The sequence below is a fragment of the Pleurodeles waltl genome, chromosome 10, assembly GCF_031143425.1.
Source record: "Pleurodeles waltl isolate 20211129_DDA chromosome 10, aPleWal1.hap1.20221129, whole genome shotgun sequence".
In the NCBI taxonomy this organism is placed as follows: domain Eukaryota; kingdom Metazoa; phylum Chordata; class Amphibia; order Caudata; family Salamandridae; genus Pleurodeles; species Pleurodeles waltl.
Window position 1 is genome coordinate 316,619,152 of NC_090449.1, and position 26,572 is coordinate 316,645,723.

At 44.2% G+C, this 26,572-nt stretch overlaps 1 protein-coding gene and 1 long non-coding RNA gene across 2 annotated transcripts in view; one reads left to right on the forward strand and one right to left on the reverse strand.

The window, feature by feature from the left end:
• LOC138260756 (uncharacterized) overlaps nucleotides 1-2,457 on the reverse strand; it is a 53,896-nt gene extending 51,439 nt beyond the window's left edge. Inside the window, exon 1 of the long non-coding RNA XR_011198965.1 lies at nucleotides 2,406-2,457. This is a non-coding gene — a long non-coding RNA (uncharacterized lncRNA). The remainder of the gene's footprint in view (nucleotides 1-2,405) is intronic.
• The window catches only part of LOC138261506 (ankyrin repeat and fibronectin type-III domain-containing protein 1-like), a 1,513,685-nt gene that overhangs the window by 486,905 nt on the left and 1,000,208 nt on the right, over nucleotides 1-26,572 (forward strand). The gene's annotated exons all lie outside the window — the stretch shown is intronic.

Sequence of the window (26,572 nt, forward strand, 5' to 3'; positions counted from 1 at the left end):
ATGAAGTTGAAACGTTCCTGGCTCAACTCCCCTTAAATGCATACCAACGGCCTTCAGAAATGACCGGGATGAACACGTTCATGTTCGCGAGATTAAAAATGCCATCCGAATGCTAGCTGGTAATAAAACTCCAGGCCTTGACGGTGTAGTACTGGAGTACCATAACATCTTTATCACATTACTGGCACCCAGACTAGCTGAGGTGTACAACAAAGCACTGCAAATCGGGAAACTGGCCCCATCCCTGAAGGAATCCGTCCTGGTCTCCACACTTAACCTGACAAAGACCCGACTCTAGGCTAGAGATCAATCACTATCCTAAGCATGGACTTTAAGAATGTAGGGAAGATCTTAGCAGAGAGGTATGCTGAGATATTACCAACCTTAGCACACTCCGATCTGAATTGTTTTGTCTGGCAGTGCAGCCTGTCGCTAAACATACTACGCCTATTCCACATAATGGGCCAGGCCTCCACATGGTAGCCGCATGTCGCTTGCTTAATATTAGACCAGAAGAAGGTCTTCGATACAGCATAAAGGAACTATCTCTTCCAAGTGTTGACTGTCATGGGCATTGGTGATCAACTCCGTGTATACACTAAATTACTCTATGCCGACCCCACCTCCCAGATCTGCCAAAGTAAATTGATCTCACCACTGTTCCTTTGGAGAGATGCACTAGATAGGGATGTTGCATTTCCCCCTGCCCTTCGCCTTAGCCATGGAGCCTCTCGCCATTAGGCTTCTCCAGGAGAGGGAGGATTAGGAGATACCATTAGACGGTGTGATTCATATGAAGTCCCTATGAGCAAATGACTTACTTCTCTACATCTGCGACATCGGTTCGAACCTCACCCCCAAACAAACCATTCTATAGGAGTTTACAAGAGCGGCCAGCCTCTGGGTCAATTGAGTCAAATTGTGTGTATTCCCATTCCGCCCGCATTTTAGCCCTGCTCAAAGTGCTTCTAGGGAGTAACTTGTTGACCTGGAGCAGTGATGCCGATATGAATCTATCACTTTCCAGCCTACCTCTTTGACGGCAATCTGAGAAGCCCTAAAAATCACAGGTGCAATTTTGGAAGGCTCTACTCTTAGCCCGGATGGGGAAAATAGCCCTGTATAAAATGATAGCCCTTCCACAGCTGCTTTACTATTTCGCCAATGTACCCATTCCCCCTGGGAGCTTCTTCCGTGAGTTGGATACAATGCTGGATGAGCACATCTGGAGTAACATATGTCACCGACGGTAACTTGTGCCCCTTCATTTGAGGCCTATTTCCTGGCAGCTCAGCTTCAACGGGTCTCACGTTGGATGGCAGGGTGCTACATAGGGGATCCATGTGATGGATCTGGTCTCCTGTCCCTGCCCAATCTCCAGAGTTTCCCCCCCCCCCACGGCTGCCTCTCAGGCCCCCAATAAGTTCAGGTAAAGATCACCTGCAAGTGTCTAAAAAGAGTCCCCTGCTTTTCACACCACATTCAACTTACACGCCTGTGTTCCCCATTGCAAGGCCTGCTGCACTTCCCAGGCTCTATTCTCTAGCAAATTTGCCTACCTCTCCAGGCCGCAGTGGGTGACCTCTTTGTGGAACACACCTTCTCTCCTTTGACTAGCTCATAACTGCTCATGCCCTCCCCAGGGGTCAATACCTAACATACCAACACCTGCACCATACATTCTGGACTCTCCGGACAAGGACTTCAAACCCATTTGGTGCAACACACCTTATTACATTTGGGAACAGGTCGACACCTGATAACCAGGCTACACAAAGCCCTGAAGGACCACACTGGGATCTCACTTGTGGCACTACGAGACAAATGGGAAAACGATTTAGATTGGGCACTTTAGGACATTGAATGGAACAAGATGCTGAATTCCCCCAGCGATGATCCCGCAACTCACACTTCAAGAGCCTACAGTTCACAGCCCTACACACAGGGCCTACTTGATACTGAGCAACTTAATCATTATTTTCCCACTGCTCTGCTAAGCTGACCATGCTGGCAAACACCTTTTGCAAACTTACGATGCGATAGTTGTATTCGGTTCTTAGCACATACTGAAGCTCCATTCACTACACACTCTGGGAGATGACAGAGCTCCTTACTCATAGAAAGCTGGAGTCCTAGTCATCTTCAAGTGCAATAAACACACGGACGTGAGGGGGCGTTTTGCTCGCCTTGCAGTCCCCCTGGTCAAGCAAACCCTTACTCTTCACTGGAGCGCGTCTCTGGGCCCCTGGGCGGCTGCCCGGTGGGGGCGGTGGGGGGGGGGGGGGGATGCTGCAGTGGGAGAGGGCAGAGAGCGAGACCCTTCGCTATGACGAAGCCTGGCGTCTTCCTAAGCGCTCCATTTCCGCAGCCTAGGATACACTCCAAGACCACTTCCTGTAGCTCACCTGACATGATGACCGGCCCCGTGAATCACCAACCACTAGACACCGCGAAAAGTACCCCCAACGACATTCGCCGGCTCTCCGCTTGCTCTGACGCAGCACCCCACCCCGCTACCACCAATCACACTGGACCTTTCTCTACTCCTCGCACTCGCCCCTTGCTACCAACCCCCTCGTACCCCATCAGTATCCCAGATGTCTCTGCACGCTCACCTGTATGCCAAACCTTACTGCACCTCAGCTTAAGTTTGCTGCCTTCCCCTTCCCACTGTAAGTACAGAGCCCCTCATATTCACAGGCTGTTGCCTACTCTCTAATCAGTCATTACACAGCTACCATTCCCCCCACTGCTGCTCCAATGTATCCACACCGACTAGTATTCTTGTTGTCATTATGTGAACTATTGAATGAATGGTTTACCTACCCCATGTCGTCTGTTATTCGGGGTCGCAGATGTTTTTGTCAGTGTTAAATGAAAACCTCTAAACTAAAACAGTTACAAAACATCGTAAGTTTTTCCGTCCCTGATACTTTAAATGAACCTTTAGAGAAAGGCGTAAGGTGCCTTAGTGAGGTTATCTAGAAATATCAAGTCTTTTTTTCTGTTCCTTTTAATCGGCATAAAAAACAAACCTGACCGTCAAACCATCACTTCGGTATTTTTTTCCTTGAGAGACTTTTACACCACCGCTGTTTTATGAATTTTATTTGTTTCCCCTTTTTTTCCTGGCGGTTTTGATCTCTGTTCTTCAATAAGAACGTTCACAGCGGGCTGTACGCAATTATATGTTTAGTGACTGTTTTCACTAGCAGTGATTGCTCTTCTATCGGGGTTTTCAGTTACAAAAGAGGTGCCTTTGCTCAGCTTTGCTAACTTCTGAGCCTCTTCTCCCTCCCCACAGCCCCTCCCTCTGAAATGTGCTACATCACGGCCAACCTTGCCAACATATGAAGGAGATTATGGTGTCCCACGGGGCCTGCTTACCCATCACACATATCTTTCTATTTATAAGGAGATAAAAGGCTTGCGGCTGCAGACATTTCCCTGCAAAGGAGAACCTCTGGTGGTCTCAAAAGACCTCCGATATATAAATAAATCAGCTCAGCACATAATGAGATAAGCAAGTTGTGTGTTTAAAGGGACTATTGCTCCTTCTCTTTGAAGGTGGTGAGTGAAGGGGGCGTGAGGTGTAAAAACTGGCACTTAACAACAGCAAGGGGTGCAGTTCTCATTCCGTAATTGTTTGCATGCCAAGATGTGGCACAGAGGTGGTCGTTGAGATTTTGCAATCTGCCGGCCCCTAAAACTAGATTTAAGTTATTTCTATAAAGAAGATAGTCTCAGCTAGGATCTCATTTCCTAAGCCACATCTTTTAGGTCAGCCTACCCTTGATTGAACCTTCAAAGACCATTTCGAAGCTGAACACACCATCTCTATATCCTAGTTTGGACTCTTCCGTCATCCTCCCTCCAAATAACTTGCTTTTTAAAGGGCACTGTCATCCGTTAGGGCATCCTGAGGTTGAATAACAAATATTTATTGTCTCGAAATTCAATGATGCTCAGTTTATTTACATCAAAAGGATGCAAGGCTGAGTGGACCCACTTTTGTGAACCTGCGACTATAAGGTCAAACACAGAAACCTGGAGTGGATGCATTCATCCACTGAGCCCACAGTCTCTTATGTTCAAAATAAACCTCACAAGAATCATTAGTGTTGTTGTGTTTATTTGCACTCAATGTGTTATATTATTAAATGACAACCCATTACATATCTTTTTCCCTGGCTGCATTAAGCCTATCTGCTCATTGTTGCAGTCGTTGCTCAGGATATGAGAACTAACCAAAGACACAGTTGCTTCAGTTGCTTTTGACAGAAAAATTACCCCAGTTAACATCTAAAGATCTTATGTTGGTCGTTTTTAAATTTATTTTAAACTCATCATGTCTTAAGGATGTTAATTAGATCTATATAGGCAAACCTATAACCCTTGTGGGTGATAAAGGCCATCATCGCCTATAACACAATTTGAATGAATACAATCACCAAATTTACAAAATCTTAAAGAATGTGTGATCATATTCATAGGAATAATGTGAAACTCATGCTTAAATAGCAACATTAAAGTAATTAATTTCATTTTATAATCTAATGTCACAAACACTATGGAAATCCAAATTAATCATATAATTCCTAAACCATTATTGTAAAACCCTTTCAAGCATGGATTGCCCTCATACGTGTACATAGCCATCTTCTATTCACTTATCTAGAATCATCAATGTAATTATTTCTTAGTCCTTTATTTTTCTACTTTTTTAACTAGGAAGGACCATCGACTCCTTAATTATATTAACCTGACACGTGTTTGCAGTTAGATTAAAAAATAAATCTGGACTCCATCCTTCATTTTCTTTTTTGTGATCACCTCTTTTGGATCATGAAATCCTTTAAAGACAAGTTCAGTTCAGGCTTAGAAAATTTGAAGAACATCAATTGAGATTGAGTTTTTCACCCAGCCTGGGTGACACGGCTCTATGGTATAAGGAGTTTGGCCCCAAAAAGTTAAAAAATGTATCAAGGTCAGGTAAGCACCTTGGGGCATATTTATGAAAAGTTCACACAAAGCAAGACAACAAGCAAAGTTGCAGTGCTGTGTTACATGAAAGGGAGAGAGCAGAAAAGCATCATCTAATAAGATAGGGAACACTTCAACTATCTCTCCTAACGCTTTCGCATTTGTGTCGCACCAAAATGGGCACCCTTGCACCATGTTGCAAAGGTGACTGTGTTACAGGCACAATTGTTTTAGGGCAAAAAAGGATACATTCCTGCACAAAAACAATCCATCGAGGCATACTTCTATTTCTATGTATGATGCATTCAGCATCACACATAGAAAAAAGAAGTAACAAGGAGAAATAAACATATTTCTACCTGTTATGCCTCTTTGTGGTAGGCATGCCAATTTCACACAGTTTCAGCTTTACAAACCTTTGTAAATCTGTGATTGCATGAAATTCATGTCTGGGCACCTATACTCCAACCAAGGAATGCCTACCACTAAGAAATATAATGCAATGGAGCACAAGCCAATGCGTTGTATACCATTTACAATGCCACGCCAAGCCACGCATGTAAGGACGTGCACAGCCTTGTAAATCACGAGTAAACATTTATATTTCCCTGCCCTGCCTTGCACCACACAAAGGTGATGCAAAGGCTTAGCAAATCTGGGCCTATATGTTTTTCAACACCTTATGATCCCACAAAGAAACAATGCATTCCAGGTCACTGTCCATTGGGATGGTACTGTTTTATGGATGAAAGGGTTTCCCATAGGGGTATCAAAGAAGAACAGAGTTCTCATGTGTCGCCAAGTGAGGAAGCCCATCAGTTTAGATACTGCTCACTATTGGCTCACCTTTACTTCCTTGATTAACAATGTAGCTCTCCCTTGAACCACTATGTCCATAACGAGGCCTTGCATGGCCCAGTAAATATGGGCCGGCACACTGCGCCACTGGAGCATAAAGAAAATGATGGTCCAGTGGCAGAGTTTGCCGCTAGGGCCTTGTGAATGAGGTCCTTTGTTTCTTGAAGTTTGACAACCACTCTGGTGCTTCCTTAAAGTTCTGGAAGCTTGCAAATCACTAGCAAAGCCCGGATTTCTGACTTTCTCCAGATCTCTCTTGACAACTAGTCTTCAGTGGAACTGGTTCACGACTGCATTTCTTTCTCAGTCAGCCCTCAAAGCCAGACACTGAAAATCCTACTACTGAGAAAGTAGCAAGATGTTAGGGATTGTAAAAGGCTCTAAGGAATAGTGTGATTCTTGGTAAATCCAGGAAGAATCACCATAGCCAGTCCACAACACAGGTACACATTCCCTTTCTTAAAAGTTGAAAGGCTGCTGTAGGGGAAACATATGGACTTTCACTTCTGAGGTATTTCTCTTCATTTGACAGTTTAGAGTCTGCTACGCAATTAAGTAAATGCTGGAATTCCAATCAGCAGAGGGTGTAAAGTGAATTTGGACAGGCAGGCAAAACATGTGAGCTATTTCTGATGCACTGATTCTCAGGGACACCTGTCTGAAAGCATTCAGTCATTTTTTTTTTTAAATGATAGAAGTCTGTGGCAAAAACTAATTCTGTCAGGAAACACAGCCAGCTGCTGGTGAGATAAGTGAAAAGGCTGCTTTAAGAGAAGCCTCTGACAACTCTCAACTCTGAGGTATTTCTCGTCACTTAACTGTTCAGGATCCATTACGTGATTATGTAAGCGCAGGAATTTCTTGTCTACAGGTGGGTGGCGTAAATAGAGTTTGGCAAGTGAGTGTTGTACACCATTCCTACAGCTGAGAGAGTTTTCAGGCTCTAATACGAAATGACATAAACAACGGAATTCATATCAGCAGAGGGGGTAAAGTGAATTTGGGTAGGCAGGCGAAAACTTCACAACATTTCTGGTGCACTGTTTCTCAGCGACACCTGCTTGAAAACATATAGCCATAATTTTAAAATCCCAGATATCTGTCACCATTTACAGTGTTAATATCTACCTACTTTGTGAGTCAATTAGATATCATATTTGATTACTAAGCTATACTTATTTATTGTCTTCTCTAACATTAAAATATAACAGTATGGCCAGTGGAAAATCTAATAGAAAGCCTTTGTTTACACAAATAGTAGGGAACACTGTACCTCCAGGCACGTCTACTACTGCCCCACAAGACATTGCTTCTATGGACCTTATTTTAAAAGAGATCTCTGCCGTGGGACAAAGATTGGGATCTATGGATGTAAAAATTTCAGATCTCGCAACAGAAATGAAGACAATACGGATGGATCTAAACTCTTTTCATACCAAAGTGGAAATTTTAGATCAAAGAACCACTTTTTTGGAAGAGAAATTAGATAATGCAGAGTATTGGGGTCCGGATATCTGGCACCTAAAACAAAAAGTTATAGATTTGGAAGACAGGGCCAGAAGAAATAACATTCGTTTTTATGGAATTCCAGAAAAAATGGAAGCCAATAATGATGTGAAGAAGTTGCTAGTAACGTTAATACCGCGGCTACTGAACATATCTTTTGAGCATCCCCTTGAGTTGCAGAGAGCTCACAGAATTCGATCAAGAACTTCAACTTCAACTCTTGAATCTAGACCTAGATCGATTATAGCATGCCTCTTACGTCATGAACAGGTCCGCCAAATATTAACAGCTGCTCGTAAACATGGTCCGTATGACTTGGAAGGCCATAAAGTATTTATTGCTGCAGACTTCTCCACTGAAACCAATGCCAAACGAAAAGCGTTCCTGCAACTTAGGCCAAGACTTCGCAAATGGGATATCAAATATGGTCTTTTAGAACCTGCCACAATGTGGATCACAATGGATGGGAAATCAAGGTATTACACAGAGCCTGAGGATCTGGTACGCTTCCTGGACAGTTTGGATGACCAACATATGGACTCAACGCCACTGGTCAAAACATCTATGAATAGTCCGCTTCAATTACAGAAAGATCCACAAAGCCATTGCACCGGTAGATTACACGTCCGTACCTTTAAGAAACAGTTTGACAGAGATAAAGCAGTCCACTGCGTAAAGTCACTCACACAGGAAAATCCCAGAGACAAATCGAGATCACCTCTAAAGTCACCCACGTCTTTTAATAAAGTAACTGATGCTCAACCTTCCACTATCACTTCATCCAGCTAGATGAGTATATTTATACATGCTATGTATTAATATAATGTTATTAGTGGTTTACTACAGTTATTAATTCTGATGGATATGATTTATTTCCTATCCTCATATATTGCTGTTCAATAACCATGTACATTTCCTACTGTGTTTGTATTTGCAGATTTTCTCTTGGATAGATTTTATAACTCCATGGAGGGGTTTTTCTTATAATTTATTTACCATGAGTGGTTTTCCTTTCCTCCCCTCCAGAGTCTGGGTTTCGAATTGAGGCTTAGACCCACCGACGAAAGATACATATTATTTGATCTGCAGTGTTCTTTTACATTCTTGCATTTAGAACGGTGTACTTACACCATTTAGAGTTTAGTGTTAACAATATTTTATGATTATAGTTCCACATATTGGTTTCAGGTTTACTATACTCCAGATAGTTTTTTTTTTTTTTTTTTTTTTTTCCCTCCAGTAAGTTCTCATTATCACATTCCCATATAATTTATCTACTTCCTTTTCCCTTTTTTTAGCATTTTGACTCTGTTTCACACAGTACAAATATACTCTAACATTTTTAGTCATTATCATGACAAGTCCTATGCAAATTGTCTCTCTCAATGTCAATGGCTTTACTAATTACATTAAAAGGAAGAAAATTCTTTCCTATTTAGCCTCCAAATATACTGACATTGCTCTCATCCAGGAGACTCATCTATCAGATATAGAATCAGAAAAATTAAAACGAGATTGGGTAGGCCAGATTCTTTACAGCTGCAAATCCCCTTCTCACATATCAGGAGATGCTACATCCCACACTACTACTAGAAAAAGTGGTGTAGCCATTCTAATACGGAAAACACTGCAATGCCAAATACTTCAGTCATGGTCAGATGAGGATGGTAGATTTGTTTTAGCGAAGCTTAAAGTTGGTAACAATATATTAGGAGTGGGTTCCATTTATGCCCCTGTTGAGACTAAAGCCCCCTTTTTCCTTCATCTAAATAGAATTCTAACAGAAATGGGAATTTCCAGAATAGTTTTGGGAGGCAATTGGAATCTTGCGCCAGATGTGATCTTAGACAGAACAGGTCCCCTGGACACAACTCATGGTAGAGATAGAGCCATACTCGGAGACATCAGAGAAGATCATGGTTTGATCGATATCTGGCGTTTACTACATCCATCAGATAAGGGGTTTACATATCACTCGACAGTACATGATTCCCATTCTAGAATAGATTACTTCCTTATTTCACATTCTATTACACCACAAGTACTAGATTGTGATATTTTAGAAATTGCACTGTCAGATCACGCTCCTATCAGTCTCCAGCTTGATTGGGGTCTGAAACGCCCTTGTAGGAAACCATGGCGATTAAACATATCGCGCTACAAACTACCGGCAGAAAAGTTACAATTACAATCACATTTGACTACTTATATGAAAGATAACAAAGGATCAGTTTCTTCTCCACAAATCTTATGGGCAGCCGCAAAAGCCACTATTAGGGGACAAATTATGAGGGATTCTGCCATAACAAATAAACGCAGAATAGAACAACAGGCCATTTTGGAAAATGATATCAAAACACTGACACATACTCATTTTCGTAATCCAACTGAAGCTTCCAGATGCAGATTGGAAAAAGCTAAGATGGAACTTAATACACTATATACTTCCAAAGCAGAATATATGCTATATAGATTTAAGGCTCGCAATTATGAACAAGGAGGAAAAGCAGGCCGTTTACTAGCGGCACGATTAAAACAGCGAGAAGCTATGACAGCTATTCCAGCTATATATAACCCTGAGGGTAAATTAATAACTGAGACTCAAGCAATAGCTAATACGTTTGCAGATTATTATACCAAGTTATATAGTTCAGAACTTGATGATGACCTCCTCAAAGAACAGGAATTCTTTGATAAAATAACACTCCCCTGTCTCAATGAACAGGACCGGCTCACACTGACTGGCGAAATAACAAAGGATGAAATTGCGCAAGCAATCTCCAGTCTCCCATACAATAAAGCACCGGGAGAAGATGGTTTTCCTGGGGAATTTTACCGTTGGGTAAAACCAGAAGCAATAGATGTCCTTTATGAGGCTTATAAAGAAGCAGAGGAAACTGGTAGTCTCTCCTCACTCTCAAATAAAGCTATCATAACTGTCCTTCCCAAACCTGAGAAAGATCCATTATACTGCAGTGACTATCGTCCGATATCTCTTCTGAATACAGATTCAAAGCTATTAGCCACCATTCTTGCCAAAAGACTCAAACAAGTTATCTCTAAACTCATACATAATTCTCAAGTTGGATTCATGCCAGGCAGAAACTCTCGTAGCCATCTCCGCACTTTGGCTCACATACTTTGGTTTTCCAAGGATGCTGGAGAAGACGGAGTAGCATTATCCTTAGATGCAGAGAAGGCCTTTGACCGCATTGAATGGAGCTATATGTTCCGTACATTGCATAGGTTGGGATTAGGTGATGATTTTATCTCTAAGGTTAAATGGTTATACAAGACACCATCTGCACAAGTGAATTGTGGGGGTTTCCTTTCAAAAACCTTTTTAGTGCAAAGAGGTACCCGCCAGGGTTGCCCTTTATCGCCCCTCTTATTTCTTCTTGCACTTGAACCACTGGCTGCAGCAATAAGACAGTGTTCACAAATAGCAGGCATTCCTACACCAGCAGGCATCTCAAAACTACTTCTATACGCGGATGACATATTACTCACACTTACAGATCTACCTACTTCACTCTCGGCACTCATGTCTACTATTTCTCACTTCTCAAACATTTCTGGATACAAAGTCAATTGGAATAAGAGTGAAGCTCTCCCATTGTCCCGGGGCACAACAAAAGCAGCTATCTTAGGCTACAATTTTCAATGGAAAGCGGATCGCCTGAAGTATCTAGGTATTTATATCAACACTGGTTTAGAACATATGATTCAAGATAACTTAGATCCACTCATTGCTAAATCGAAGTCAGAATATGAAAAATGGTCCCATCTTAACCTGTCCTTTTGGGGTAGAGTCCAGGCAGTGAAAATGATTATAATGCCTCGTTTCACATATGTTTTAGGTATGTTACCTTTGACAGTTAAAATATCAATACTGCGAGACATTGACAAAGGTATTAAAACCTTTATTTGGGGATCTCTGAGACCTAGACTCAAAATCTCCAAACTGATTGCTCACAGGCGATCTGGTGGCCTTAGTTTACCATGCATTGAACATTACTATACAGCCCTCCATTTATCGCAATTGGTTTATCTTTGGCCAATACAGGATGACCCCCCACTATGGGTTCTCATTGAAAAGCAATCTTTACAGGTATCTTCAGGTTTGCAAATGTTTTATACTCATAAATCACCTGCTTTACAAAGTTCTAACCCTATTATTCAGTCTATGCTTAAGATTTGGATACACTCCCACAAACTCCTTAAGAGTAATCCAAGGCTACATAATAAGGCTCCCATATGGCATAACGCTGATATTAGAATAGGGAAACAGACAATTTCCTGGGATACATGGGAGAGAGCAGGTATTCTAATGCTGGATCATTTATTCACTTTAGAAGGCAAGCTTAAAACCTTTACGATGTTTCAGATAGAATTTCAACTCCTTAGCTCTCAAAAGGGGAAATACTTACAATTGAAACAAGCTCTACTTAGTAGACTAGGACCATTTCCGTGGATACCTGAGGATTCCCCAGTCGTACAATACTTAAAAACTTGGGGGAAATTGAAAGGAGCGGTCTCTGGATTTTATAATCTCATTGTGCATAAACTACATTCATCACCATTACTAGTACAACTCCATGTCAAATGGCAAGGATTACTTAATGTAGCGTATTCCAATGAGGACTGGACGGATGTTGTTATGAACATGGATAAAGGAATCAGAGAGGCAAGAATGAAATTTACTCTTTTCAAAATTCTTCATAATTGGTACTGGTCACCACAAAAACTCAAGGCAGCAGGTTTACTACACCATTCTACCTGTTGGAGGTGTCCTCATGAGGACTGTGATATCCTACACATTTTATTTCAATGTCCAGTTTTGACGGAATACTGGTCTTCTATAACTTCCTCTATACACAGAGCTATACATGTGCCCATTCCTTTAACAGAAAAATTAGTTATATTACATGATGTTACTGATCTCCCAAATCTAACAAACCATAAAGACGATTGATTGCTATTGCACTCACTGTAGCAAAAATTTGTATATTACGACATTGGAGAACACCACAACGTCCTACACATGATGAATGGCTTATTGAAATGTATAACATGGCATCATATGAAAAGCTGATTTACAGATTGCAAGATAATGTTGGGATTTTCATCCAAATTTGGAAACCCTTTCTAGCTAATACATTTTCTATTAATATTCACACGTAAACGTTTTCTCATTCTTTGTCTCCTATCTTTATTAAGACTTTTTTATTATTGTTTTGAGTCATGCTGTTATTAAGACAATTGACATCTCGCCCATTAACACTGTTATTTTAAGTAGGACTTACTGTTCACCAATTCAACACTGTTGAATTGGCAGGAATATCTCCATATGAAATGTTATATATGTGGATTTGCATGATATTACTATCTCCACTGTCTTGTAACAACCTATAATATATGGTTTAATACATATTGCATAATTCTTTCTTTCCAGATTTTCTGTTATAGGTCTACTTCTAAGAGTTAATGCACAGTTGGATGCCTTATAAATTATCTCATATATTGCATTTACTGATATACAGTATGTATAATGTTTTTTTTGTTTTTTCTGTTTTTTGTGTTTAGAAATCTGAGAAGTTAATATTTCATAATATTTTTCATATATGGCCATAATTTGATGTATTGTTTCTCTATTTAACACAGTCTGTATATTGACATGTACTTCTCAATAAACATATAAAAAAAAAAAAAAAAAAAAACACAGGTACACAGGGTAATGGCTTGGCCCTGCAAGTGATGGCAGGGGGATTCTATGGTCTTCCAGATAAGTATTTTTGGATTCACAGATTCCAAGCATGCAGCAGGTCTGCTGTGCACATCACACATACACAAAACATACACACAGCAATACAGATATACAATACAAGACCAGGGATTGGTTCTGGGATACCACAGTCTATTCACAAAGACGGTACAGGAAACATTATATGCCTGAACTATTCTTAATTAGTAGTGGCTCCAACCTGAAGGACTCTCATTAATCAAAAAAGTTACACCCTGAGATATTAACAGAAGGACGGCTGTCGGTGCTTCCTGTCGAAGCAGAGTGTAACTTTCTCTGGTAGCGCCTTACAAGTGGAACTTAGTAGCCAGAAGAAGTTGCAAAACAGACAGAAGCAAAAAGTGAAATGCATCTGTAACTGGGTGTAGGTGGTTTTCTGAGATTAGTATACGATTCCCTCAATGTCTGAGTCACATTCTGGAGTCACTGGTTGGCTGGAGTGTAACTGGTTGGCTCATTTACAAGGAACTGGTGCATCGGCTTTGATGCACCAGTTTCCTTGCGTCACGCTGCGCTTCCCTAACAACACCATGGTAGCACTGTATTTATAGTACAGCACACCATGCTGCTCTTTAGCAAAACAGCATCACCATTTTTGATGTAGTTGTGGCACTTTGCTGGACTAGCGTTAAAACTGTTGAAGCTAGTCCAGCAAAGTTCAGGACGGCCCCTAGAAAAGAGCCTAGCGTGATTTTAATGCCTGCCCTGGTGTTAAAACATTATGCTACAATGATGCAGTGAATTCTTGTAGATTTTACTGTGCCATTTGTTTTTGGGCCTCTGTGAGGTGGGAACGCCTCCCTTGCATACATTGTACCTGGCACAGGTATAATGTGGCGCAAGGGTTTACAGGCTGGCACAATCGTGACATTGTGCCAGTTTGTAAATTTGGCGTGGGGTGGGGGACCGTTTTGCACTGACATAGCATTTAAAGAATTACACTACTGTGGCACGAGGGGCTTGTAAATGAGCCCCTACTTTTTTCATCTACTGTGGCCCTGATTTATACTTTTTGGTGCAAAACTGCACTAACACAGTTTTGCACCAAAAAGTTTAGCACCAGCTTGCACCATTTCTGTGCACCAGTCGGGCACCATATTTATGGAATGGTGCAAGCCGGTGCAAAGAGTAGGCTAGCGTAAAAAAATTACGTCAGTCGGGTGGGGCTGGCGGTATGGAAGAAGGGGGTTTTGCACCAAAAAATGACGTTAGGCAGTTTAGAGTTTTAAAAAAAATGGTTCTAACCTGCCTAGAGTCATTTTCTGACGCAAAACCATCCATACCACATGACTCCTGTCTTAGAAAAGACAGGAGTCATGCCCACTACCCCAATAGCCAGCACTGGGGACCAGGGGACCCTGGGCATGGCCATTGCACCCAGTGCCATGTAGGGGGGCCCATTTCAGCGCCCCCAATGGCACTTCAAAAAAATATATATACTTACCTGTATTTACCTATACTTACCTGGGATGGGGTCCCCCATCCTCTGCTGTCCCTCTGGTGTGGGTGGGGGTGTCCCTGGGGAGGGCACCTCTGGGCTTATTCCATGGTGTTCCACCATGGAAATAGGCCCACAGGTCCCCTAACGCCTGCCCTGACCCAGGCATTAAAGAATGGTGCAAAGCAAGCTTTGCACCATTTTTTGACCCCTCCTCCCTCCCGTGCGTGATTTTAACACAGGAGGATAAATATGGCGCTTAGTCTATAGAGTCATTTTTTGCACGGGAACGCAAACTTTGCATCTCATTGATGCAAATTAGGTTTCTCATCCAAAAAATGACTTTAAGTCCATAACTTTGGCACTAGACGGGTCTAGCGCCAAGGTATAAATATGGAGTTCGTTTTGCACCGGATTGGCATTAAACAAAATGACGCAAATTTGGCGCAAAATAAGTTTACATATGCCCTTGAGTTTTCAATATGGGCTCCAGAGTTTTACTCTATTATATACAGGGAGTGCAGAATTATTAGGCAAATGAGTATTTTGACCACATCATCCTCTTTATGCATGTTGTCTTACTCCAAGCTGTATAGGCTCGAAAGCCTACTACCAATTAAGCATATTAGGTGATGTGCATCTCTGTAATGAGAAGGGGTGTGGTCTAATGACATCAACACCCTATATCAGGTGTGCATAATTATTAGGCAACTTCCTTTCCTTTGGCAAAATGGGTCAAAAGAAGGACTTGACAGGCTCCGAAAAGTCAAAAATAGTGAGATATCTTGCAGAGGGATGCAGCACTCTTAAAATTGCAAAGCTTCTGAAGCGTGATCATCGAACAATCAAGCGTTTCATTCAAAATAGTCAACAGGGTCGCAAGAAGCGTGTGGAAAAACCAAGGCGCAAAATAACTGCCCATGAACTGAGAAAAGTCAAGCGTGCAGCTGCCACGATGCCACTTGCCACCAGTTTGGCCATATTTCAGAGCTGCAACATCACTGGAGTGCCCAAAAGCACAAGGTGTGCAATACTCAGAGACATGGCCAAGGTAAGAAAGGCTGAAAGACGACCACCACTGAACAAGACACACAAGCTGAAACGTCAAGACTGGGCCAATAAATATCTCAAGACTGATTTTTCTAAGGTTTTATGGACTGATGAAATGAGAGTGAGTCTTGATGGGCCAGATGGATGGGCCCGTGGCTGGATTGGTAAAGGGCAGAGAACTCCAGTCCGACTCAGACGCCAGCAAGGTGGAGGTGGAGTACTGGTTTGGGCTGGTATCATCAAAGATGAGCTTGTGGGGCCTTTTCGGGTTGAGGATGGAGTCAAGCTCAACTCCCAGTCCTACTGCCAGTTCCTGGAAGACACCTTCTTCAAGCAGTGGTACAGGAAGAAGTCTGCATCCTTCAAGAAAAACATGATTTTCATGCAGGACAATGCTCCATCACACGCGTCCAAGTACTCCACAGCGTGGCTGGCAAGAAAGGGTATCAAAGAAGGAAATCTAATGACATGGCCTCCTTGTTCACCTGATCTGAACCCCATTGAGAACCTGTGGTCCATCATCAAATGTGAGATTTACAAGGAGGGAAAACAGTACACCTCTCTGAACAGTGTCTGGGAGGCTGTGGTTGCTGCTGCACGCAATGTTGATGGTGAACAGATCAAAACACTGACAGAATCCATGGATGGCAGGCTTTTGAGTGTCCTTGCAAAGAAAGGTGGCTATATTGGTCACTGATTTGTTTTTGTTTTGTTTTTGAATGTCAGAAATGTATATTTCTGAATGTTGAGATGTTATATTGGTTTCACTGGTAATAATAAATACTTGAAATGGGTATATTTTTTTTTTTTGTTAAGTTGCCTAATAATTATGCACAGTAATAGTCACCTGCACACACAGATATCCCCCTAACATAGCTAAAACTAAAAACAAACTAAAAACTACTTCCAAAAATATTCAGCTTTGATATTAATGAGTTTTTTGGGTTCATTGAGAACATGGTTGTTGTTCAATAATAACATTAATCCTCAAAAATACAACTTGCCTAATAATTCTGCACTCCCTGTATGTTAGCACAGTCAGAATTCGCCCTGTTAGCATTTACATACTCTGGTGTCCGGTGAAGGGTGTCAATGTGATTTAATAAACAACCAGAACCAGTAATAGAAAATTATTAAATATAAGCTCTGTCGGGTGTGATAACTCCAAAGTAAATTTTTTGGTGTCGAATGAAAACAATGTGATGTTTTGGGAGATTTGCTGACGGTGTATTAGAAATAAATGTTATGACATACGATAAAAAAGCTGTGGTTCACCCAAGGCACCTGCAGCTTCATAATTCCAAAAACTGTACTCCTTTTGTGAAACTTCGGGTGGGCCACCAACATCTACCCTTTGTAGAAAAGCCGTGAAAAGGAGACGCTGACACGGGCTCTTGGCTGCAGGTTAAGGGCTGCTGCTTCAGTAAGTGCAGAACATTGGTTATTTCTATTATGTTTGCAACCAGTGAAGATGCATAACGTCTGTTATTTACACACGGTAGTGGTATTTACATGATGCTTTAAAGAACATTTAGAAATCAAAACAATCGACACTCTAGTAGTTAAAGAAGAATGAAGTTAGCAGGTATTTATAATATTGTTATTCTTTTCTACTCACTTCGTCGTTGCATGTATGGGCATTTTCTAAGCATAGAGCCACGATTTCGATAGTCTCCATCATAACACGAAAAATAATGCCGGTAGAGGGAGCTGTACGCACATTGAATTCACACTTGGTATAGCTCAAGGACGTGATGAGGCAAAATGGACATCTCTGGAATACAGAAGCTATGATGGTATTTTTCTACACACATGCTACAATATAGTCGGTAACAAGAACTGAACTTACTGCGATATTTGAACTGAAGCGTATATTATCCGAGTTTATTAAAAATGAATTTATGTAAACCGCCAGCCACTAGAGGGCACCATAACACTCTGCTCTGTGCTCTAGGCTTTCTGGTAACTCCAACAGGGTCTTTGTTTTTGCATAACTTTAAAGCAACTTTGACAACGTATTCATGCATAAAAGAGAAAACAGCACTCATCCTTTTAAATGTTTATTAGAGGTTAATTATTTTATGCGGCGATAAATCAATTCATAAGGGCTGTTGCATTATTTGTGACTGCTCTGAAATCTTGGTTAAAGTGAATAGATTAAGGAATGCCCCTGCAAGAGGCTAAAGACAAAGGGATTGACTAAAATAAATGGCATCCCTTTCAAGTGGGAGAACAAAGTGAAAATGCCAGCAGGGGAGTGACTCATTCTAACAGTGGTAATAAAGTTTAGAATATGAGATGGAAGACAGTAGCTCTTACAAATGAGGTTTTATTAGTCATAACAAACCCTTATGTTTGGCTTAATGCCTCACTACCACTCGCACGTTTTCAAAGGCAATGGCGCCTCAGCGGTTATTGAAGAGGAATCAGTCAATGCGAAAACATTTCTTTTTATTTTTTGCTAATTACTTTGGCCTTGTTAAACGAATCAATTCTGACTTAGGGCCAAGACTGATGAAATTCAGTTCTGCAGTTGTGATGAGGTAGAGGAAAAACATTCTTCGGTCTTAAAAATGTGAATGCTATTTTTAGAAAACTACAAATATACTCTGCCCCAATCTTGAAGTGACAGCAGCACTTTCGAACATGGTGTCGATCTTTTAGCACACCTTTGACATGACTGAGCGGTGGACACTTCCTGGAACTCTGCACCTTTCCAATTGCATTTCCGGGAAATGGATGATTTACATACAAGAAGTACTTCCAGGGATCCTGACTGGAATACCATCCCAGAAACTTATGTGACTCTCTCTCTCCGTCCATACCAGTCTCCCAGAGGTGAATCCGCTCCCAGCGCACTTGATGCCTTTAAGTCTATGGCCGTCATTACGGCCGGCCTGACTGCCACCAGAGCGATGGTCCGACCAGGTAAGGCAGCCACATTATCGCCTTGGCGGTTCAGCCAGAGTCAGACCACCAGCACCACCAGTTTCCCTCCACTGGAGGGACTGGCGGTGCTGGCTGTCCTAATAAGCCAGGGCAGCACTACATTAAAAAAAAGAAAAAATTCACATGTTTTATTGGTGGTTTTAACAAAAAACATACAGAAACAACGTCTAGGTCAGAGGTCTTCAAACTGGGGGGCGGGCCCTCTTAGGGGGGCCTCAAGTGATCCCAGGGGGAGCCCCAAACTCTGGCCAAAATAAATATTATACAGATAACAGGCCTTTGTTTTAAGCAGAAACATGTTATTGCAGTTTTAAAAAGGTAACAGTATTTGACTGCAATGTTTAAATAGGTTTAGACATATTTAAACATTGCCATGTTTATAAAATAATTGTGAAAAATTCTGAGGGGGGCCCAATGATTTTAATTTTTCAACTGGGGGGTGCAGCATTAAAAAGTTTGGAGACCTCTGGTCTAGGTTGTTTTACCCCAACAACTCTTTTCTCCCCTTCCTCCCCCTTCGATATCTGCACCTACCATACATTTCCCATGACAACTCTTTCAAGGCTTCCTATATCATTGTGTGGGTTCAGAGGCCAGCTTCCCTTAGTTTGATGTTGTCCGTGCTTTTCTTCGTGGTTGGACTCAAAGATGTGGATGATTCCAACACTCTGGTGTCTGGCTCTTTTAAACAGTCTATCAGCCGGTCCCATTTTATTGCTGCCTCTTGGGCGACAGCCCCTTGGTGCTTCTAGATGGAGGGCCTTGCACTCTACTTCCGCTTATCTTAATAGTGTATCACTCCATCTACTCAGGTGAGGTCCCCCTTGATCCTTCCAGTGTACTTTTTTGGAATTAGGAATTAGGGTGTGGAAATTCTCTGTGGAAATTCTCCCAGTAAAGCCTCTAGTGGGGAGACAGGCAGCCTCCATTCTGTCACCTCTACAATGTTTTGAAACACTACCTCCCAATATTGCTTGATTCGTGAGCACCCCCACTGCATCTGTGGGAGGCCTGCTTCCTGTTTGGTGCAACGGGGACACCAGCTATCCGCTGTTTCAAATATCGTGGCTATCTTCTTGGGCGTGAGGTATGCCCTGTGGAATACATAGAAACTAATCAGCTTGAAGCAAGTATTTCTAGATACTGTGTATATGTGTGATGTAATTCTGTCCCACTGTTGCTCATCTATGAGTGCCTCTATGTCTCCCTCCCATGCTAGTCGTAAAGTATCCAATGGGAGCAATGTGTCCTTCCTCAGCCCTTTATATAAAATAGATACGGCCTCCCCTCTAACTGTGCAGATAGCCTGACATCCTGCATGTGTGGGTGGTTCCATAAGTCCATGTGTCCTATGACGTTGTATGAGGGCTATCAGTGACCTGTGCATGAGAAACAACCCTGGGGGAACATATACTTTTTCTATAAGGGTTTCAAAGGACAATAGTTCCCCATTACCATTTTGGTGATATTGTGCTCCGCAAGTCTTGATATTCCTTTTAGGGCCTTGTCTCCTGGGAGTACAGAGAGCCCAATATTTGATATTTCTGGTGCATAAGGCAAGTAGGTTCTAGTGCGCTGTAAACTGCATAGCCAACAATTGAACAGTGTGTGCATGTCTGGCTGGCTCATTGGGTGTCACCTTCAGGTGTTCAACAGAACCCTAAATAGGTCTTTTCCAGAGCTCTCCGACCTACGCCCCACGTTAGGACATGGAGTTGCTATGTACATCTCCCGTGTGAGCCACTGTAACTGGCATGCTAGTTAGTAGAGTTCCACATCATGCGCTGCCATCCCCCCTCGTCGGCGGGCCGTTGGTGATTAGTCAGGGCTACTCTGCGTCTGCCCGCCCCCCAGATAAAACCGACCATTATGGAGTTAATTTCCCGAAAAGGATTAATGGTAAAGTTGCAAAGTAGTACATTAATATGGGCAGGGCTACCATTTTAATCAGTGCAATTCACCCACCACCAATCATGGGAGAGTTTTCCAGAACAGGATGTCTGTTTTTAACCTCCAAATTGCCTGACCCACGGTGCCCTCTAGTAGGTCCTCGGGTACATGGTATATTTGTACTCCCAGATATCGAAAGGTAGAAGCTATCCACATAAGACGCAGTGTATTACCCACCGGTGTAGCGTCTTTTCGCAGAGGGAAAATGTGGGATTTCTGCCAATTCATACCTAGCGCAGAAAGGTCCCCAAACTTCTTAAGCAGCTCCATTGCACCTGTCAGTTCTTCTTCTGCCTCATGTAAGAAGAGTACCATATCATCTGCATAAAGCGCTATTCTGTGAGTTTGATCCTCGATGTTTAACCCCTGGAAATAGTCACCCATTCTCACTGCTTGTGCCAACGGCTCTATTGCTGTGGCAAATAATAGGGGTGAGAGAGGACAATCTTGTCTTGTGCCTCTACCCACCATGTATGGCTCTGATATTGTACTACCTGTGCGGACACGAGCCGTTGTGTTCATGTATAGTAGAATCGTCCACTTGATAAAGCCCTGTCCTAAGCTCATCCATGTTGTCCTCAATCTCCATCACTAGAGAGTGTTGCCAGGGAGGGGTCGAGAGCCAGGCTAATAGAGCCTCTGCTTTGCCCCCCTCTGTATGTATTCGGGTCATGTAGTTTGTGTGATCAAAACATCTTAATCTTTCTATTGCTACTGCAACCTTTTCATTAGCCTCTGTAATCAGAGGGGACATTTCTGAGGCACCAGGTCTCTTCCGTTCCAGCGCTCTGAGTTTTTCTTCATTGTCCCCAATTTCTTTCTCCAGGGTATTCCTTACCCCCATCACCCAGACATGTACTGATCCCTGACTACTGTCTTGAAGGCCTCCCACTCTAAGGCACAAGAAGATGCAGTTCCCAGATTATGCTCGAAATAGGTCCAAATTGTGGCACCAATCGACTGCGGAAAGGTGCCATCTTCAAGTGTTTCCACTCTAAGCCACCAGTCCGCTATTTGGGAGCGCTCCCTGTGCCAGGCTAGCATAAGTGATAAAGGGTTATGGTCTGATACTGTGCGGCAGAGGTACTCTGCAGCAAGGGCCATGCTATTTACTTCAGATGATGCCAAGAAGACGTCAAGTCGGACATGCAGATCATGTAAACTCGAATAAAAGGAGTAATCCTGCTCTTTAAGATATAAGTGTCTCCAACAGTCTGTGAAGGCCCAGTACTGTTGCCAGTCTGTGAATCCCTTGGCCGACTGGTGTGTATGGGAACGCTGCAAAGGGGGGGGTGATCTATCAAGCTCCGTATTAGCCACACAATTGAAATCACCGCCGATGATAGTTGCCTGTGTGAGTTGTGGCCGTAGGATAGCGATGCCAAAAAGGAGCTCTGCTCCTGACTGGGGGCGTAGATCACGGTCCTTGTCTATGAAAGGATGCTGCAATGTCCACTGCTTCCAGCATTTCCAGCAGTGCCTGTGAGCGTGGTGGTGCTGCATTTGTTGTTGGTCATCTGGGTTTCCTCTGCGATCTGTCGCATGGGCTCCATGGGTTTCTTGTTGTCTTTGCCGGGGCTGGGACAGTTGAATCTAACCATTCCCATACTTCTTGTGGGGAGGTGAAAAAAACAAACTTTGTTATTCGTGGCAATCCTTAACATGGCTGGGAATAGCATAGCATCCTGGATTCCCCGCTCCCAGAGGTGTTTCTTGGCATCGGTAAGTGAAGCTTGTTGTCTCCAAGTATCTCTTGTGAAGTCCGGGAAGATCGTTATAAGGTGGTCTCTTGTTTTAATCTCTCCCCTCAGTCTGGGCTGAGTGAGGATGTGATCCCTGTCTTGAGTGGAGCAATTTGGAGACCACCAGCTGGGGTCTCGCACCCAGCGGCGTGGGCTGGGCTGGCACTCTGTCGGCGCCCCCAATCGCAAAGTATGGAGATAGTCCTTCAGGAGCCACTTCCTTGTGTATCCACTCTTCTAAGAATGCCGTCATATTTGTTGCATTTTGCTTCACTTTTTCTGGAAGACCCACCGGTCTCAGAAGATTGCTTCTTTGCGCCCTGTTCTCTGTGTCTTCTGCTCGTGCCCCCAAGGTTTTGATACAAGACATCATTTCTGACATATTCTTGTTTAGCTGCTGGCAATCTGGGGTGTTCTGCTCCAGGGGCCTTTCGTTCGTAGTGACTCTGTCCATTAAGCGGCGATGATCATCCCTGAGAAGGTTCAGATCGATAGCTATTGTATCTATTTTTGACTCCAGGGCCTCCCGGGACGCCGCCATGGGTTGGAGAATTGTTCATGGGTTGTGTCCGGGGACAACACCCGGTTTAAAGCTGCTCAGCCAGCGCCATCATCCTCGACAAGGAGGCCCGTCATGGCCCCTCTGTTCGTGCCATCCCGTCTTTTCATTTTGCCCATTATGCAAACCGACCCACCTCCACCATGTCCAAATGGTCACGCAGGATGTTGTTATGTCTTTAGTGTTTCTAATTGTAGGTGGGGCGGGGAAGGGTCTCTCCAGATGCAGTTGTATCACTTGTATATTCTGGCCTCTGTCCTGGAGCGCCGCAGCACATGGACGCAGTATCTGAGCCAGGCGAGGTTATTCCGCCTCTTTGTCACCAGCTCTGCTCCTTTAGCTCCCGTGTGTCTGAGGTGCCGGGGCCCGTGGCCAGTGTCATTGGTGCACCACAGCAGTCCCACACTATAAGGGTGGGTCCCCCGTCACCCCCCCCAGATGCGTGCAGCACCCACATTTCTCTCTCAGTTTCTGCCCCCCCACCTCTCTCTGAATTCACCTGTTCTGGGGGGGAGAGGCAGGTGACCAGACTCTTTAGCCGGCACTCGGAGCATCTTCCTCACCTCCCTTCTTCGGGCCGGAGCCACTTCCGCACCTTCTGTCATCACACAGGCAGGGCCGAGCGCCATCCGCACCCGCAGCAGACAGTGGGTGGGCCCACAGCACCGCTCAGCCGTCCGCCAGCTCTGCAGTTGCCGTTCCCCTCTCCACGGGTCCCTTAGCTTCTCCTCACCTTCTCCTCACCTTCTCCGGTAGCCGTTTCTCCAGGCCGCCATTTGTCCTCGCCTCTGCGCTAGGGGAGACCATCCACGCCTTTCCAGTTGCCGGCTCACCGGGTCTCGATTGGGTGCCCCGCTGCTACTCCTCAGCGGCGTGCGGGCAGCCACACGTCCTGTGTTCAGCACCCAGGCTCCTGCGCCGCTTTAGGAATTCTTTGCTCTGTGTGTCTGGGCCGCCATTTTGTGTTGCTGGCACAGGCTGTGCTCCGTCTGCTCAGGCCTCTCAGGGCACCACCAGCCCCAGCGCTACACCGACAGGGAGTACATTGTTTCTGATCCTCGCACCAGAGCCCCGGTCTGGGTTCAGAACGGCCGGGGATGTAGGATAACGGCAGATGTCTTGAGGCCGCCGGGAGCTCCGCTCTGAGCACGCTACTCCATCGGTCTGAAGCCACGCCCATTCCATGGCAGCACTGCATGCAGCGCCGCCCTGGGGATTACGAGCCCCCTCTCCGTCAGCTTTTACATGTCTGCTCTGCAGACAGTGAAAAGCGCGACGGGTGCTGTTGCAGCCTACCCACCGCAACATTGCAGCCAGCTCCATTATGAGCCGGTTTCGATGTTATGGACTGTTCCGTGCTGGGTTTCCGCCTGCTGACCCAGCGGGGAACTTGTAATGAGGCTCATGGAAAGGCGGTCGCACTGGCGGCAACCTAACCGCAGGAGTTTGGTGGGCGGGCTTTTCTGCCCACAAAACTCAAAGTGATCCTCTGTGTCTGAAAAATGCCAGACTTAAACAACAGCATAACATATAGCAGAATTTGGACAAAACTTGCATTTTTAAAGTTCTAATGTGAGCAGGACTGGATGAAGGTCAGGTATATTTTAACATCTAACATCATAGAATCCAAAGAGGGTATACTCTTAAGAGATTAAAATATGGGGTATCACTGATTTAAAATGGTGTTGAAGAGAAGGCAAGTCAGATACAATTAGGCCATACAGCTGTAAGGCCATAAATATTCTTGAAAATGGTACTTTGACTTGTGGGAGTATGTGGGGCCTTCCTCAGACAAGATAGTGGAAGCTTAATCTTTCAGCTCCGTCCACATAGCCCAGTAATCTGCCTTGTATCCTGATGGAAGGGCGGCCCCAGCTGGCCGAGGGCCCCACCCTTTATGCGGGGCAACCTACAGCCAATAGAATGCTCTGCTGAGGAGCAGATCAGAGACCAGGTCAGCTCCAGGCATTGCCTAGACCTTGATGAGGAGGCAGCTTTGAGGCATCGATAACTTGCATCTTGGTACTGGGGGTAAGCCAGAACATCTCCTGTCGCAGTTTGGGGGGACACTTGGGCTTCATAGCCCTACTGCTACTGGGATTCTAGGCCAGGAGCATCCCTGCGAGGATCACCTGTTGGCCTCTCGGACCTGGGCAGCAGTGTGGTTGAGCTTCCTGCTGATGGGGACCTGGCATGGCGGCCAGCTTTCATTGCCTCTGCCCGCCCTGCCTGTGCTACTCACTGACCCCCCTACACACTATGGACAAGAGGTCTGGAGCCCAGGCTTTCAGGGCCCCTCACTAGGTAGCTTGACTGGTGAGTGAGAGCAGGGGGACCACGCTGGGTGCTGTTTTGCGGGCCTGGAAGATACCTGCTGGGTCTAAAGCATCTGGGCTCCTCCGACTGACAAGCCTGTGGTGACAGCAAATTTCTAGGGCTATTGTGGTGGCAGCCCCTGCCTGTGCAGCGCTGGGGGGCCGTTGCACTAGATACTATGCGGCACAAGTCACTCCTGGATGCAAGGAAATGCATTAATACGGGATGTGACTGATGGCCACCCTTGGTGTGCTGTGCCCATTGTGATGCTCACTATCCCTGTGTGGTGTATTTTGCCTGTGACCTAGGCAAAATCTCCTTGATTGCAGTTCTCTACCTCATTTTCTGCACTGTGGTGCCTACCTTCTGGAAGACTTTCCTGGGCTCTTTGAATTGGCGACCAGGCTGCTCATGCTGTAGTTGTGACTCTTCAAAATCCTGATGTTGTCAGTAAGCAGGCCTGTGCATACTTTCTTATGCTTCACTGACAAGCTTCTCCTGAGAGTTCTGCTGCATAGCTTCATGTTGGCTGTAACATCATTGGCAAGCTCTGATCTGCCGACATAACAAGTGTGTGGTGCTGGGGGGGGTATCCCTCCATCTTGCCCCCTAAGGCACAAATGAGCAGGTCACTTACCTCAGCAGACGCATCTGACAAGTTGGACAATACCAGTGAACAGTCCTAGACCTTTCTAGAGTAAAGCTCTGGCTATTGACCTGAATTTGCTTAGAGGCAACCATAGAAAGCGTGCAGATAAAGTTGTTCGAACAGAAAACCCCCTGAAAGTCCTCTCATCTATAGAGAATGACTGCCCAGAAACAGCTCGCAGAGTTAACAAACAAGATGTGTTTTCTTGAAAGGCAAATAGAGAACACTGAGGACAGGTCTTGTAGAATTAATTTTCATATTCTAGATCTGGCTGAGAGCAGGGAAGGGCAAGACATTGTGGCCTACCTGGAGAATTGGATCCGGGGTTTCATGCCACCAAACAAACTGTCTCTATTTTTCCTAATTGAGTAATCCCACAGCGTCCTTGTGCAGCGTGTCCCTCCATGGTCTGCCGCATTCGTCTTGGTTGTTTAGCTTCTCCACTACACAGACCAGGAAGAGGTGCTGTGGGAGACTTGCCCCCTTGCCACACTGGAGGCTGATAACATTTGCAGCATGTTGTTTCTGGATTACTTTCTTGTGGTGCCTCCTTCACCAACGTTAAGAGCAAGCTCTGCGAGATGGGCCTCACGTATATTTGCTCCTATTTCCTGCCAGGCTCCAGGAGATCACTGCACACAAATCTTATATATTTAAGGACTTGGCAGAGGCATAGAACTGGGCAGAGCGGCTGTCAGTCACTGATCGATTACCAGATCAGGAGAGCTGTGCCAGACCTATGCAGAGGCACATGCATGAAGGATCGGTT